The 18,043-nt window shown below is 41.0% G+C and overlaps 2 long non-coding RNA genes across 2 annotated transcripts; both read left to right on the top strand.

The window, feature by feature from the left end:
- The first annotated feature begins 2,263 nt into the window (after positions 1–2,263).
- Positions 2,264–8,421, top strand: LOC145446049 (uncharacterized). Its single transcript, XR_013917188.1, has 2 exons — positions 2,264–2,589; positions 7,257–8,421. It is a non-coding gene; the product is annotated as an uncharacterized LOC145446049 (long non-coding RNA).
- A 5,239-nt stretch (positions 8,422–13,660) lies between these two features.
- On the top strand, positions 13,661–14,507 carry LOC145446082 (uncharacterized). The gene is made up of 3 exons (XR_013917202.1): positions 13,661–13,850; positions 13,922–14,033; positions 14,364–14,507. It is a non-coding gene; the product is annotated as an uncharacterized LOC145446082 (long non-coding RNA).
- Positions 14,508–18,043: the final 3,536 nt, after the last annotated feature.

Genomic DNA, 18,043 nt, shown 5'->3' with positions numbered 1-18,043 from the left:
GGTGTTGTGCCGCAATCGAACTCTCATGCTGTCATGGCCTATTGGTGATTGGTTTGGTGTTTACTTAGATTCTATACTATTTGTCTGTTGCGGAATATTAACTGTTTCAATCGGTAAATCTGGATACGAATCTCATTATAAATTTGTTGGCTGTTGCTGTATATCGCAGTCGACGCAGAGGAGCGAGAGAGATTGACGCCACGAGTATTATATTGCAATCAACGATCGAATATCTAAAATTTCATCAGAAATACAGCTGATAACGATTTTGGAATAGCAGCAGGGTAATGGAAAGTGTTGGCTTTCTACGCCTATATTTTCGCGGAGAATAACTGGCTCTCTCACTGCAATAGTTTGCCCGAACCAAACCAAACCAAACCAAATATACAAATACAGATATGGAGGATGTAGGCATTTCTACATAGATAGATGTTGGCAGCGCTAGTTAATGATTGTCGCTGTTACATTTGCAACAAATCATTACGAACTTCTCATTTTATTGAACTTCACCATGTAACGGTGATCATGATCATATTGTGTTTACGAGGCTTACTCTTTCCAATAGGTGCTGTAGGCATTAATTCCTTACCAGTGACCAGGGATATATAGAATTCTAGATATACCTGATACCTTACCCTTACGCAAATATGAAAAACGTTCATATTCATTCGCATCGCTGTATTTGTATTTTTATATATTATTCCGGTGCAAGTTGCGAGTAGTAAATAAACCAATGATATTACATTTACAAACGGGCGCGATTATACGCACGGGGATTTACGAAGTTATACGCAGTACGCATTTATGGTGCAATGCGTAGACTAGACTTCAGGTATTTACGTCGGGGGTTCCCCGTCTAGAAGTTTGCCACAGGAATATCAACATTTCAGCATCTAGCTAGATTTTAGATATCAATGAGTTTGTCAGTATTCGATATTGCTAGTCTCGCTTGAGTGCGTGATAATTCAAACGATCAATGTCGGAATCGGAATGCAAAGCAGAAGATTACTTGGAGATTACATATTCCAGCGTGAAGAATTATGCTATAATAAATAGGGCTGGGCATTTTCGAGTACCTGAGTGATTCGATTCTGAATCACGTATTTTGCTTCGAGTCGAGTAGAGTATTCGAGTATCGCTCATTATGACGTCATAACAGAATGTAATATGTTAAAGTTCAAATTTGTACCTCTTTATGCCACCACAAAGAATATAATGCGTGCTATCCATCACATTAACCATACTTGGTATTTTTCGACCATCCCGATTCCATTGCAGTTTGTGACAATGTTGTGGGATGATCATGACTTCGGAAATGTGGTATTTCCAGTAACGTTCGTAGCTTAGTACTTGTACTTCATGCCCTGTTTTCTATGCTGCAATACGGACAATTAAGGTTTCATGGCTTCCACAGTGGAAAAGAGTAGAGACGCTATAATTTTTGATGATAAATTAACTTTTAGTCGCGAGAAGCGTATAATATCAGTACTCGAAAAATTCGTCTTTTACTACTCGACTCGAATCATTAAAATTAATACTCGATTCAGATTCGAGTACTCGAATCATTGTGCCCAGCCCTAATAATAAATGCCCTGCATTTGCAAATATCCTTCGAAATGGATGTAGATGTTTTTTTCTGATTCTGTTATCCATTTAGGAAGAATATTTATTGGGAAAAATCTTGTCGATCAATATCGTCTGTATTCGACAGTAATCCACAGTCATTATTTCCAAAAATCTGTGTAATTTATTGATGCATCATGCATCCCAACTTCAGGTATATTCAGCTTAATTGTGAAATTGCACTGGACCGGATTGCTGCGAGCGTAAAATGCTGTTCATGATAATATCCGAACGATACAGAAATTTGGTTTATTTGCGCCCAGTACTGCCTACCTACAGCGTCTATATTTAATTGAGAAACCGTCACACAGCAAACACGAGCAACTTTGATAACGATTTGTAGATGAGCAAATAAATTGATATATTTAATATTCAATGTAAGCGTTTGTATAGTACAGCGAACTCGAAAGGTTATGATAGGCATTAAAGTACACGAGTACGGTCGACGCCAATGCTCAATAATACCCGGTTTTTACGCGTGTCAAAGTATAGATAACTAACCTACGTAGGTTAGTTATCTATAGTCAAAGTTGACGGCTTGTGTGAGTTACCAAAGTTCACGTCGTAAAAACTTACTGACGCCTGACGGTACGGTGTTTACGCAATTTTAAAGTGACTTTCCACGCACAGGCAGCCAACGCTACACTAGAAGATAGTTATCAATCAGTTAGCTGCTGGCTAAGCACCGGCAGATGAGGAATTGATGCATTGCTGATAACACAAGATACGCCGGCGTCCGATAACCGAATCATCGTTGGACGAAGTGGAGATAATTATTCTGTCACCAAGACTCGTCTAAAATCGCAGGATTCTCTTTCAACGGTGGAATTTCAGTTCGACCGTGTGTTCCAGCAGCCTATACAGCATGTCAATGAACTGTGATGGCAGTCGGGAATCACGCAGTGGGGGTACGGAGTCTAGCGAGCTGAAATTTGCGGCGGTTTCCAGCGACTCTACAGCAGAAAGGTAACATTTGCACTGTTTTAATGGTACTATACAGTTCTGTGTCCAGCAACCCCCTTATTTCATGCCATGCTATGATTTCAGGAATGCTGTTTATTTAACTTAGATACGAAATCGCGCGGTAATGTTGTGACATTGAATTTCAGTATGGTATGCGGTTAACAGAGGTGGCCAAAATACTAGGCGGTGGTACTCATGTATAAATAATGCGAAAATTTTCAAGAAATAATGCCAAAAGAACAAAGTTTCAAGAGGTGTAAGGGGAAAGTGGAATGTTTAAAAAGTACTAGTCTCAAAGCAGATTTCGTTGAGGTGTAACAAACCTTAATTAATCGGAGACGACTCAATTGTAAGATGTAGTTTCACGGCTAAATCACAATGACTCGTGAAACTACAAGCAGGTACGATGTTTGCAATCATATTCAGTAGGCCCAACACAGAGGCTATTTCAATTTGTTATTAACACTTTAGGTACCAAGGCCTATTATGGAAATTGCCAGTAAACTCCAGCAAACAATGAGTTTTCGAGTAGTTGGATATTTGGCTGGAATCGGGCGTGCTGATAAGTGTAAACCTTGTACAAGTTATGAAAAAAAATATTTTTGTCAATATTAAGGAATTATAAAAATAATTCGATTTTTTAGCTGCTCATTTTATGAAAATCCACCTAGTGATCAAACCAAAAAAATGGTTAACCTATTGTATGCAGATGTGATTTAAAAAAAATACTTTCGGCAACGAAAATGGTGGTTTATGACAATAAGCCTATTGAGTAGCCTCGGATATAGCTGCAATCCGGGGATATAGAGCAGTGATTCCAAACCGCGGCCCCGAGGGCCGCATGCGGCATCCAGCTAGCCTTCTTGCGGCCCCCACAAAAATATTGAGAAATCGATTTATGAAAAAAAAAATCATATTTATAAAATACTCTTGCTTGGCTTGGAGTCTGGAGTTTTCAATTAGGATTGCAGGAAAGTTGTGAGTAGACTGCTAAAATTACGTCTCTGCTGTTTCAAGCGATGTGCCCTAACTTTCCAGTTGAACGAGCAGTACCTATAGATATAGGTATTGACAGGACCGTAACTGCCGCACCCCAAGCCCCCAATTGGGGGGGGGAGCGAGCTCGAAGGTGGCCCAAAATTATTTAGTGAATTAGCATAAATTATAGAGTATTTTATGAAATTTTTTGCGACTTTTTCAAAAAATTTTCGCGCTGCATGCGATTTCAAGTTTCCAGGTACCTTAACTATTGGGTACTCTTCCACCAAGAATAAATTCGCAAGATCTATAGAAGTAGGCATATCGGCGTTGGCCAATACCGCGCCACGACGCACGAACACATATAAAGTTTTAGGCCATGTAACATGCGACTCCAAGAACTGTGCCAGAACGATCAGCAGCGAGAAAACCTTGACCGAAAAGGACTGCCCTTACGCTGACCGAAAACTTCGTTATGTATATGCAAAATACATATAGGTATAATTGACCATAGGCGCCTAAATGACTGGCGTCGAATGTTTCTGTCTTGGCAATCTGAACCTCACGAGACAACTAGGCTACCATCTCGCAGGGAAGAATTATATGCCAGTGAAGAACTACCAATTTGAAATCGTGTGCATCTTTTAGTTTAGTACGTTTGGGCGATTCTATATTTTTTGATATAGCAGACTGGAGGTCACGAAATAACATGTAACGAAGTGGTACCAACGGGGTCCGCCCGTCCGAATATATTTATTTATTATTTACGGGCCCTACAGTTTCCAAGACACCTCGCTCAGGTCTACCGGTAAATCTGATTACGTAAGCAGAGAGGACAAGTAATTGATAGCAATATATATGCAATTCCCGGTTTTATTGACCTATTTTATTTTGAATTATCGAAAATTTTCGCGCTTCACTCTGGCTCACTAAAAGGTGATCCTGATTTCGTGGCAGAAGCGAACAACGAGACGGGGGGTCGGTTTGTCACCCTATGGGAGCTCAAGACCTAAGTGTTTTGGGGGGCCTGACGAAGTGCTGTTTCGTTCCTGCCAACGGGAATACGCCCGAATATGTTTAATTAATATTGAGGGGTCCTACCTTTTCAAACACAACTCACTCTGCTCAACCTGTCAATCTGATTACGTGAGCAGAGAGAGGATAAATATTAATACTAATATCCAATTCCCGATTATATTGACCGATTCAATCATGAATTATAGAAATTTTTCGCGCTTGGCGCAATTAGTCGAGAGTAGCTGCCTAAAACGGACACCCGATTTAGTTGATAAATAGCGATAAACAGCCTCTAGCCTGATGGGGGTCTGTAGGGCTTCGAAGTTCGGTTTATCACCCTATGGGGGGCCCAAGAGCAACGTTTTGGAGGGGATTGACAAAGTGCTGTTACGGCCCTGGGTATTGATAACTAATTCACCGATAGATGTGCAACAAGTGACTCACGATGGAATAAGCCGAGATGCGTACTGCTTAGCCGGCAAAAAGCAACATAATTGGTAGTCCTATAGCTCGCGACTAGGGCTGGGCAAAATCGAGTACTTGAGTGATTCGATTCTGAATCACGTAATATGCTTCGAGTCGAGTCGAGTAATCGAGTATCACCCATAGTGACGTCATAACAGAATGTAATATGTCAAAGTCCAAATATGTATCGTTAATGCCACCACAAAGAATATAATGCCTGTTATCCACCTCATAACTGATACTTTGGGGTATTTTTGTGACCATATTGATTTCATTCCACTTGGTGACAATGTTGTGGGATAATCATGACTCCGGAAATGTACTATACGTCAAGCAACCTCGTAGCTTTGTACCATATGTTTTGTATGCTACGATACCACCAAACAAGGTTCCAAGGCTTCAACAGTGAAAATTAGTATCGAAACTATAATGCTCGTTGACAAATTAACCTTCAGTGGCGAGAAGCGCATAATTCCACTACTCGAAAAAATCGTCTTTTACTACTCGACTCGAATCATTAAAATTAATACTCGATTCAGATTCGAGTACTCGAATCATTGTGCCCAGCCCTACTCGCGACCCGAGCGTCCGAATAATTTGATATGTCGGTGTTTATCGAAAGAAAGTGTCGCACTGATTCCAATAATAAGAATTGAAATCTTGCCAGGGCAATAAAACTACTCCGAAATAATCACCAAAGGTTGATTGTTCTGAACAACGGGAGCGCGGCAACACAACGGCCAAGGGCGTCAAGCGAACAATCGGAACGATGCCAATTTTCATGTTTTGGTGACTATTTTGGGTTCCTTTCATTGCCCTGGTATTCGTGCGGCCCCGACCGTACTCAGTAATTCTAAATTTGGCCCTGCCACCGAAAAAGGTTGCGAACCACTGATATAGAGCCTACCCCGGACTTTACTGTACGCATTTCAAAAATATCCTAAATATAGGATCGCCGGCACTTTATGGAATTGAGTAGAATACCAAATTTAGGATTGTTGGCAGTCAAAGTGTTAAGGCAGTATCGTTTACAAACATTATGCAAAATATCCCCAAGTAGATTCTACTATACAAAATCCAAAGTTCTGAAAGTAAATAGTTTTTCGTAAGAAAACGTTCCGTAGAAGTGGAAGTAATATAAAGAAAGGGAGTAGTGGATGAAGGCAGAGCCTACTTGGGTACTTCAAAAAATATGGAAATACTTAGTTACTGACAATCTCTGATTCGCAATACATTTTTTACATTGACTGTCAGTGATACAGTATGTGGATAGTGCGTTCTAAGAGTTGTTTCTTTCCACATTCGCACGACTGTTATATTAAAGTAAACTATGTTGTATTCTCGAATCTGAGAGAGCACCGATAATGGTTTTATTGTCCTTTTAAAACCGCTGTAGTATTGATGAATCCCGTTTGGTGGTTCTCGTCCATTTTCGTCACGCTCCTCCATTTGCTCAGATGGTCAGACCGGCCTTGAAATGATGGCTTCATACCTATATTACTGAAAATTAAAAAAGGAGTCCCGAATTTTATGAATCCTGGCATTTCAATTAAATTGGTTTCTCTACAATCCACCTAGATTTAAGTAGAAACCAGTAAAGCTATAGGTTTGCTTGTGCACTTACGATCGACCGCACAGCCGGCGGTCTACGAAAATTATTATCCGTTATGTCATTTTTTAGTGTGGCTTATCAAAACTAACACTCCTGTCGAAGTCGCAATTATACGACTTGAAATAACCTTAATCACAGTCACACGTGCTAAATATTTCCCACGGATCTGAAGAAGCTACATTTTTCAATGTGAGATATTTTAAAAGTTTTTTTTTAATGAAATTACTTCTCTGACGGGCTCCTTTACTCCATAGTGAAGAAATGATGTCCGGTTGGGAACCACTCATCAAGACGTCTGACAGTAAATGTATCAGTACATACGTACCGAAAAAGATGTTGGCTGTCGATTCGCCTGCGACCAGATTAGTGTCCATATTTATTTTTCGACATCCATGTATGAGTCGGATCCGCTTTCTAAATATTTATCATTACAGTGCATGATTCGTATTGCCTCGTCAGATGCGCGGGAAGCTTTATGTTGATTAATGGGACGTAAAAATTTATCCAATTTCGCATTATTTAATCGAGTTCATATAAAACATAATTAGAAACAGTATCATCGCGATTCGTCAACATCAAATCATCTCTTTTACGCCAGATTCAACGAATCGGAGGAGGAGGACCGTAAAAACTATGTTTGCATCAAATGTCGCTCACGGATGGCCACGAACGAATCATTCGTAGCTTGCACGCACCCGCCAGCGTACTGCTCCGAGTGCATTGCAACTTTAGAAGACTGCATTGTCTGCAGGCCGACTGCGGGCACATCTCATGATGTTTAACTTCGCATTAGTATGGTACTCGGTAATAGGGCTGATCACAACTATTCGAGTCGAACAGTGTGAGTGGATCTTTACGAGAAACGAAAATATACGACTTCGGCACGGGAAATGTAGTTCCAACGTTCTATTCCCGACCGTTGGAGCCTCGACACCTCGGGCGTAATTCAGCGTCGACGAACTTGCTGCACAAGGCTACGAATATTCATGGAACCCTTTATTCTGTCGATCAATAATATTGACCCTTACATACGGTGCCAAAGCGCTAGCCATAGTCAAGATATACAAAACCAAATTGGATAAAGTGTACCTGACACGGTTTTCCTTGTGGCCTCAATATTTATACATACTTGAACTTTCCAAGTCGTGTTACGGCTATGAAGTAATCGTGTGTGGTGCTCGAATACACGACTCTAAATCAATGCCCAATACTTGACTCTGAATCAAAAAACTCTGGTACCAATTTTCCCAGCATTCGTTTAGTTTCATTTCGGTCCCTAGAATTGAAAGGGAAGGTCATGGGTTTGCTAAAGATGCACTGAAATTGCCCTTTTGTATACCCTTAGTCCTGTTATATCCGGGCATTAGCTTCGCTGTACATATATTTTACAGAAACAATGAAACACAGTTTCACACTTTCAAATCAACGCATGCGGTTGGTAACTTGCATTTATCTATTGTTTGCTATATTATTGCCGATTTCCTCTCAGTTCAGCAAATAATATTTTGTCTCGTTCAGTACTTTTGCTCTGCCACTGTCCGCAGTGTGATCCTGTGTTAATTTCGTTTACATTGAGATACCTATTTATTTATCGTTTTTAGAGTTTCTGATGCGGAAAGGTCACCTCATAATTATTGTGTGTTTTCCTGTGACTAAATGCAATCATGAAATAATCTTGGGTGTGTGGTCGATGCAGTGGTGATTTAAAACGTTTTGCAGTGTATGATGAACACACATCTATTAGCGGGATACTTATATGCTAGGAAGATCACGAGGAACGGTGGATCCTGCATATATTCAGGGTTGTGACCGAGTCACAAGTCAAATTTACTTCTATAGGTATGACTCACCGCCCAATCTAGTCGGAATCCTATGGCCGTATTACGAAAACAAGGATTAATTCAAAAATTGCGTAATACTCGGATAGAAACTCGGCCTACAGTAAACTCCGGTTGGTATTACGAAAAAAATGTAATTCGTCGTCTACTCAATACTCGCATTACATGTAATTCGCGTATTTGCGTCATATATCTTGGTCATATTTGGGCAATTCCCTGCACAGACAACCGGTGTTCCCACCACTACCTCTCCAAATCTCCTGAAATTTGGTACACGCACAGATGAGCTAATTCCAAACAGGATTAACTTTATTTTATGAAAATTGGACTTGGGGGTCAAAAGTTACGTCACTTTGAAAATTGACAATTTTCTGCTCATTTCGGGTCTGCACTTTCAGGTTTTATCAATGCAATATTCAAGAAGGTGTAGCTAGAGGTTAGACGACAGTTGAGATACGGCACTTGGATTTATCTGAAGCTTGTCTGATCGTCTATATTTCCAAGTAAAATTTAATGCCCTGTAGGTTAGGGCCAAAGGTTAAATTGAGGGGGAATTTGGTCAATGGTATAAAATCAGTCAGGCGTTACACGATTTAGACTGCGGATTGCTCAAAAACATATCAAAATATTTTTGAAAATAGGATCTTAAATGAAAGTTTGCTTCAAGGAGACTTCGTTCATAGCTGTTTGATTTTGGCTATTAGACTGTAAAGTGATGAAATTGCAGTTTCAAGAGCACACTTCATTTGCACACGGAAATGCAGTAGTAGAAGGGTGCGTTCGGACATCGAGTCTGGGGTGTGTGTGGACATCATGTCTGGGATGTGTTCCGCCATCATGTCTTGGGTGTGTTCGGACTGTGTTGCCATTGAAACGTAGTGTCTGGGGTGAGTTCGGACTTTTTTCCCCTCGGACATCGTGTCTGGGGTGGGTTCAGACAGTTTTGCAACTCGGACATCGGGCCGAGGGTGTGTTCGGAATGTGTTGCCATTCGGACATCGTGTCTAGGGCGTGTTCGGACATCATGTCAGGGGTGTGTTGCTACTCGGGCATCGTGTCTGGGGGGGCTCGGACATCATGCCTGGAGTGTGTTAGGATTGTGTTGTCAATCGGACATGGTGTCTGGGATATGTTTGTGCTGCGCCAGACATGCCTCAGACCTGATATCTGCGCACTATTTTTATCCAGACGTGCTCCGGAGCTGATGCCTGCGCACTAAATACCTTCAGGCATTGTCCGAAACGGATATCTGGACACATACATGCGTCAGGCGTGATGCCCGCGTCCTAAACGACGCGTTTTTGCTGATATCTGCGATAGCTAGGTATATCCACAGTATAGTGGTAGCTGAGTATATCCAAATTTACAGTAGTGATAGCTGAGTACATCCACAGCTATCACTACTGTGGATATACTCAGCTATCACTGACATCACTACTGTGGATAAGGATATACTCAGCTATCACTGCTATACATATACCCAGCAATCGCAGATATCAGCAAAAACCGCAAATATAGAGGTCATATATTGGTCAAATGTCGTTTAGGACGCGGGTATCACGTCTGACGCATGTATGTATCCCTTAAGCCCGCAGATATCAGATTCGGAATATGCCTGGGGGTATTTGGTGCGCAGGTTAGAGCTACGACGCATGTCCACTGTCCAGATTAAAATAGTGGCAGATATCAGGTCTGAGGCATGTTTGGCGCATCACAAACATATCCCACACACGATGTCTGAGTAACAACACAGTCCGGACACACCACAGGCATGATGCCCGAACACCTTCCAGACACGATGTCCGAGTGACAGCTCAATCCGAATGCCCCCCAGATACGATGTCCGCGTTGCGAAACAGTCCGAACACACCCAAGACATAATATCTGAACACCTCCAAGACACGATGCCCGAGTTGCAAAACAATTCGAACACCTCAGACCTGATATCTGCGCACTATTTTTATCCGGACATGCTCCGGAGCTGATACCTGTGTGCTAAATACCCCCAGGCAGGGTCCGAACCGGATATCTGCGCACTTAATAGCAGTGTTGGGATGACTCGAGTCATGACTTGACTCGAGTCAGACTCGAGTCAACTTTTTCGCATGACTTGACTTGACTCGAGTCACTTTGCAAAAATGACTTGACTTGACTTGACTCGGCGCTTCAGAAATGAGGATTGACTCTTGACTCGGAGCAAAATTTACGAGTCAATTTCAAGTCATCTAGTAAACGGTGTCAATTAAATCGCTGCATCTCTTTGATGTTCGGATTGTTCGCGATACGCCGGTGTGACTTGTGAGAGCAAGCAGTCATTCACAGATTGTACTTTTCCCTGTTCCTCGATTGTTACATCACAAATATATTGACCGAAAACGAAATGATCACAGCTTACGTTTATGTAGTAGCTGTAGAATAATCTAATAACTACGTATCTCTGTTTGTTAGATGGCTCAGTGCTTACATCGCGAAGTGCCCTGTTTAGGCAACCCCCTAGTATGATTTGAATCGAACGAATATAGTTTATGCGTTTATAATCTCACGGATGTGTTGATGGGTAGCGTATTGTACCATATTAATTTGTTTCAACTTCTCGGCGCTTCGTATTAGATCCTCCATTTTAGCAGCTCTAAGAGTTCGTGAGTGATACAACGCCTTTTTGCATGTATATTTAACTTGACACCCGTTATTTGATTCAAGCGATATCAGCAACCAATCTGTCATTAACACAGCTAGCAAAATGTAATGACTTTGAATCATCACTCATACTTCGAAAATTCAATTTGACTTGAATTGTGACTTGACTCGTGACTTGACTTGACTTGACTCGACTTGACTCGAGTCACCTCCAAAAAACGAGTGACTTGACTTGACTCGAGTCACCTTCGAAAATCGATTGACTTGACTTGACTCGAGTCAAAATGTACAATGACTCGAGATGACTCGTGACTCGAAGGTAGTGACTTGATCCCAACATTGCTTAATAGACATAGACATGCGTCGGACGTGATGCCCGCGTCCTAAACGACGTTAGACCTATGACCTCTATATTGGCGGTTTTTGTTGATATCTGCAATAGCTGAGTATATCCACTGTAGCGATAGCTGAGTATTTCCACATCCGCAGTAGTGATATCTGTGATAGTTGAGGTGAGTAGGCCTATATCCAGAGTAGTGACAGCTGTGGATATACTCAGCTATCACTACTGTGGATGTGGATATACTCAGCTATCACTACTGTGGATGTGGATATACTCAGCTATCACTACTGTGAATATACCCAGCTCTCGCAGATATAAGCAAAAACCGCAAATAAAGAGGTCGTATATAGGTCACGCGTCGTTTAGTACGCGGGTATCACGTCTGACGTATGTCTGTGTCCACTAAGTGAGCAGATATCCGTTTCGGACAATGCCTGAAGGTATTTAGTACGCAGGCATCAGCTCCGGAGCATGTCTGGATAAGAATTGTGCCCAGATATCAGGTCTGAGGCATATCTGGCGCAGCACAAAAATATCCAGACACGATGTGCAATTGACAACACAATCCTAACACACTCCCGGCATGATGTCCGAGCCCCCCCAGACACGATGCCCGAGTAGCAACACACCCCTGACATGATGTCCGAACACGCCCTAGACACGATGTCCGAATGGCAACACATTCCGAACACACCCTCGGCCCGATGTCCGAGTTGCAAAACTGTCTGAACCCATCCCAGACACGATGTCCGAGGGGAAAAAAGTCCGAACTCACCCCAGACACTACGTTTCAATGGCAACACAGTCCGAACACACCCAAGACATGATGGCGGAACACATCCCAGACATGATGTCCACACACACCCCAGACTCGATGTCCGAACGCACCCTTCTACTACTGCATTTCCGTGTGCAAATGAAGTGTGCTCTTGAAACTGCAATTTCATCACTTTACAGTCTAATAGCCAAAATCAAACTGCTATGAACGAAGTCTCCTTGAAGCAAACTTTCATTTAAGATCCTATTTTCCAAAATATTTTAATATGTTTTTGAGCAATCCGCAGTCTAAATCGCGTAACGCCTGACTGATTTTAGACCATTGACCAAATTCCCCCTCAATTTAACCTTTGGCCCTAACCTACAGGGCATTAAATTTTACTTGAAAATATAGACGATCAGACAAGCTTCAGATAAATCCAAGTACCGTATCTCAACTGTCGTCTAACATCTAGCTACACCTTCTTGAATATTGCATTGATAAAACCCGAAAGTGCAGACCCGAAATGAGCAGAAAATTGTCAATTTTCAAAGTGACGTAACTTTTGACCCCCAAGTCCAATTTTCATAAAATAAAGTTCATCCTGTTTGGAATTAGCTCATCTGTGCGTGTACCAAATTTCATAATATTTGGAGAGGTAGTGGTGGGAACATCGGTTGTCTGTGCGGGGAATTGCCCATTTGCGATACCGGTACATGAATTTATCGTTACGCGAGCGGTTCGTGTTTTCACGGTGATTTTCAGCATCAATGATCGGTCATACCTGGCCCATCTTATAGAACAACAAAAGGAGCATGTCACTATAGATAGCTCAGGTAATACATTCCATTTCGATGGTTGTCCGGACGTACAGTAGGGTGCCAAATTTTGGAATATTTCAAGGCTGTTTTGCAGTATGTATTCGTGTACCTAAGGAAAAGTTCAGGTTTACTAAAGGAAGCATATGATGTCTAGCGATCAATAAATCGTAATCTTGCAATAAATTTTGAGTTACGGTACTGAATCTGCTATTGTTACAAAACTGACGGCGGTGTAAACCTTGCTGTGGTGAAGCTATTACTTTTTAACGATTAGCTATTTTTCTTAGTTCTCTAGTTCATAGCCACAAGATTATAAATATGGATTCAAGTGTTGAAAAGAGGACAAACTATTCAGAGTATGAAAAAGAGTTTTTGCTGAATTTGGTGGAAAAGTGGCCTATATTAAAGGACAAATCAACAAATAAATTTACAAACAATTCCAAGGCGTTGGCCTGGACAAAGATTCAGGTTGAGTTTAATATGGACAGCCATACACGGCAAATTGACAATTGGATGAAGCTAAGAGCTCTATATAAGAACCTGAAGGCAAAGGTGGGAAAAGAAATGACATTTATCCGCAAATAAAATGTGAAGACCGGTGGTGGATCCTTCAAGGATAAAGAATTAACTCCAATTTCGCAGCAGGTTTGTAGGCCTACTTCTTTTGCCACTCTTCGGTGTACATTGGCATCAGTGAACATTGAAACATATCTCAATCTTGAATTGAAATCGGAATATATTATTGCTGCATGAATTTTGTGATTCACGCGCAGAGAATTGATAGACAATTCATTTGGTTTGCTCATGTTGTTGTTTCTCACTGAAGAAAATTGATTCCCATTTTGATTATTGCAATTGTATTTCCAGCTGCTCGCAATGGAGCCAGCGCACTTCAATCCCATAATCACAGACTCTCAATTGGACACTGAAAGCGCAACTCTTCCATAATCTGGTGGGATCGTTGGAAGTACAGAGCAAGGTTTGTAAAAATTGTCTCAATGTTGGGTATTATGCGTTCTCAACACAATTATTGTACTATTTCATAAGTGCAATCCAGAGCTACAAGCAGAAATAGGCCTGTATACGTTTCAACACAAACATGCTGGTCACGCCGTTCTATTGCATTAAGGCTTTGAGAATACGCCAACTGCATGTATAAATTCAAACTCATAAATGCTTCTTACACCTCTGCGTAGTCCATACGAATTTGATAACCTATTTTACACAACAGAAATATATTAACTGGTTTATCTGTATATCTCATAGAAAGTATGTGTCGTGTCACTTAGTATGTACTGCTTGATTTCAGAGGAAATGTACACACTGGTATCGGTGTCATCTCCATCCAATATAGTCGATGACTCTGTACTATCTGCACCAAGCAGGCATCCCGTCTGTTCAAAATCTTTGAGGACGTATGCATCTACTCCGGAAAAACGACCTCTCAAAACGACAGCAGGTAAGGTATTTTTTGTCTGAGATAGAGTAGGTGGTAAAAGGAGCCGACTACTCCTGCTGAATATGTCCTAGGCTCAACAGAACAGTGTTGGGATCAAGTCACTACCTTCGAGTCACGAGTCATTGCAGATTTTGACTCGAGTCAAGTCAATCGATTTTCAATGCTGACTTGAGTCATCCCAACACTGCAACAGAACAAGACATATTGGTATCTTTTCAGATGATACGTCGATATCTGCACCTCCTAAACCAACCTGTTCTGGAAAGAGGAAACTTGCTCAGGAGTCTGAATCCCGGAATGAGCTGTACAGATTGCAAGCAATCAAACTAAAAAAACAGATAGAGCTCCTAAACAAAAAGCTGAAATTGGCAGAAATGGAACTCGAACAGCGTTCCATCAAAAAGTAGACGTGATTAATAGATATTTTGAAGAGTCGTAATGCTCGTTCCTAACAGCTTCATTATTTCGTTTTAGCCAGCACTGTTCTTTTGTGATTTAATATATTTTCTTTAGTGCAATAGAATTGGATCCATATCGCCGCTGTGGAATCAAAGTAGCTATTGGCCATTTTTGTAAGATTTTTATTCTCTTTTGATAACATCATGGCCATGACCATGACCATGTCTATTTGTGTGTGTCACGTTGTTTCTAACATGAACATGGTCAAGATATGACCAAAGAAAATTAGACACGTTCGATTCCAGAGCGATAATACGTTTGTATTCCAATACTGTGCTGCAAAGGGCTAATTGCCTAATATATTTTTGTACTGTGGTTCTTTGCTACTGCTAAAATGTCTCATTACTAGAGCGATTTTTTTACCTAAAAACGACTGCTTCTGCTTCACTTAAGATACTGCAGTATGTTGAGTGTAACACCACATCAACCTAAAATTTGTTGCATTTGGCGTTTATGATTCACAATAGACCGTCTAAAACGGTAGGGGCTACACAAGCTGTAAAATGTCAATAAGTTCACCGAGAGCGCAGGTGAAACGAATGCAGGTTGCAAAAAATTTCGACATCATTTTGGCTCAACGTGACAATATTGACATGTTGGATATATTGCCCTACTCATTACCAATGTCATGCTGATTATACTGTGCTTGCTTATGTTTCTTTGTTCTGCCACTCAATAAAGTTTCTTTGTGCTGGGCTGCTGCTCAATAAAAGAGTGCTTCAGACATCTAGTATTATTCATTCCACTGCAGGTACCATTTAAATCAGCAATAGCAAACAATCTGTAGAATTGTGACAAGGTATATTTACTAGTAGTAACTTGTCAATATGTATTTCAGTAGTAAGATAAGAACCATGTCAAATAGCCATTGTATCATGGTAACGGAATAAACTTTCCAAAATTAATCCAATTTGAAGGGTTATTTTTGCTTATGTTAGGGAGATTGGACAATGGAAATTGTTTTTTAGGAAACATCTAGTCAAAAACTATACAAGTTATCTTATCATTTGCAACTGCACCACATCACATTCGGTTCTACGCAGATGAAAAGTGCAATCTTATCAGCTGCGGACGGATCGCAGAAGCTTGTGCGTAGTCTGTACGCTGGCCTTGTGGTGTAGAATCACTAGGATCCATTCCATCATCTGTAAATTCATCAAGTGATGCCTCGATCATGCCACGTTGCCTGAGAAAGTTGTACATGCAGACGCAGGCTGGAATCACGTTCAAAGTTGTGTCGACTTTTAACCTCATGCCTGTTTTCAGGCAGGAAAATACTCGCTTCAAAACACCAAACGCGCGTTCGATTGTCAATCTGATCTTTTTGTGGCTTCTGTTGTAACACAGCTCAGGCTCACGCAAAGGATTGCGTAACGGTGTCATTAGATAAGTAGTCAATGGGTAGCCTTGGTCGCCAAGCAACAGTCCATTTGAGGTCGACTGGCTTTCCAGATAACCATATAATGCAGAATTATGGAATATCCTTGCATCATGTGTCGAACCGTACCATTTTGCATAAATGTTCGTAAAGACGAGTCTTGCATCACATACAGCCTGAAACATGAATGTATGTATTAGTATTGTGAATTACTATTCTATATATCACTTGCATCACTGGACAAAAAAAATCATTAAATAGTTATTTTTAAATCACAACAAACACCCAAACCAAATTGTATGGTGTAACTTCATGTTTTGTTAGCTAGGAATATTTGCATTATCATCAAGGCAGCAACATAATATGGGGGGGTCAGTGTAATTACTTATCAGCAACAGCATGATCAATTGACTATCACTAGGCAGTGTTCCCCATGAATACGTCAAAATTTATGGCATTTATGATTGGGTTAAGGTTGCGGTAGAGGTAACGAATGTTCCTATCATACCCTATACGAATTATAAATTATAATTATTTTAGTGCAAGTGCTGCCGATATATATCATTATAAACCACGGTTATGATATTGACCTGGCAGTTTATGGAAAAGTAACCTTTTCGGTTTCTGAACCGTTCTGCATTTTCACCACCTGGGCTCCGGATCCGGAGCGAACAAGGTCAACATTCTGATTCAACTCCCGAAAGACCCGCCGGAACGTGACTCGAGTACTAATTTTCTTTATCCCAGTTGAATTTTAACATAGGCTACATTTAACCGATATTTAAAAAAGGACACATTCCTAAAAAGAGGACATTTGGGCGTCCTCCGAGGACAGTTTCAAAAATGTCAAAAAATATGACAAGAGGACGTATGGCAGTGGTTCCCAACCGGTGTGCCGCGGCACACTAGTGTGCCATTTACATGTCGAAAGTGTGCCGCGAGCGATTTTTTCCAAATTTCAAAATTATGCGCAAAATAATTCTAGTCTAAAGCAAATGATCAATAAATAATCTAAATCGTGCTCAATGTGAAGTTTGCACATTTGACAAATCAAAATTGATGTTATGCCCGCAATCAACATGCCCGCGAAATCGCTTTACCCGACATATCGCGTTCCCTGAAGGATGAATTCAGTTTTGCACAATACGTTAATTCAGGGGTCACCAACCTTTTTGCAACCGAGGGCTACTTTTGCGTAATGATTGAAGCGGCGAACGACTATTTACTCCCGCCGTTTACCCGTACCACACTGAATTTCCGCTTTGATATTCATAGCACTGGGCAGGACTGGACATCATGTTATCTGTTTCTATAGCAGTCAGTGGGAAGCCTGGCATTGTATGATATCAACTAGTGCGTTGTACACTGGTATTTAACTTGACGCTGCGATTCTAAGTTAGTGTTCCAGATGTGCAATAATTAAGCGTGTTTTGTGTATGTTTTTGATGAAGTTCATGTCCGAAAAGGCTGATTCACAACGATAAGTCGAACAATAGACGCTTGCAACCTTCATAATTGCTGCGCATACACTACTGTAGTTTTCCGTATCAACAAGGCACCGAACATTTTCTGCACAGTGAGGTGGGGGTCATTTTGCAGTGTTACAATTTCAATCTCCTAATGTTCAGCATCCAGAAATGACAAGATTTCATTATACCGGACAGCAGCAACGATTACAGAAAGTTAGAAACAT

Source organism: Botryllus schlosseri, chromosome 1 (assembly GCF_051294905.1).
Source record: "Botryllus schlosseri isolate E-star chromosome 1, Bs_hap1, whole genome shotgun sequence".
In the NCBI taxonomy this organism is placed as follows: domain Eukaryota; kingdom Metazoa; phylum Chordata; class Ascidiacea; order Stolidobranchia; family Styelidae; genus Botryllus; species Botryllus schlosseri.
The sequence above is the reverse complement of the archived record's forward strand: the minus strand, read 5'-3'. Positions and strand labels throughout refer to the sequence as shown.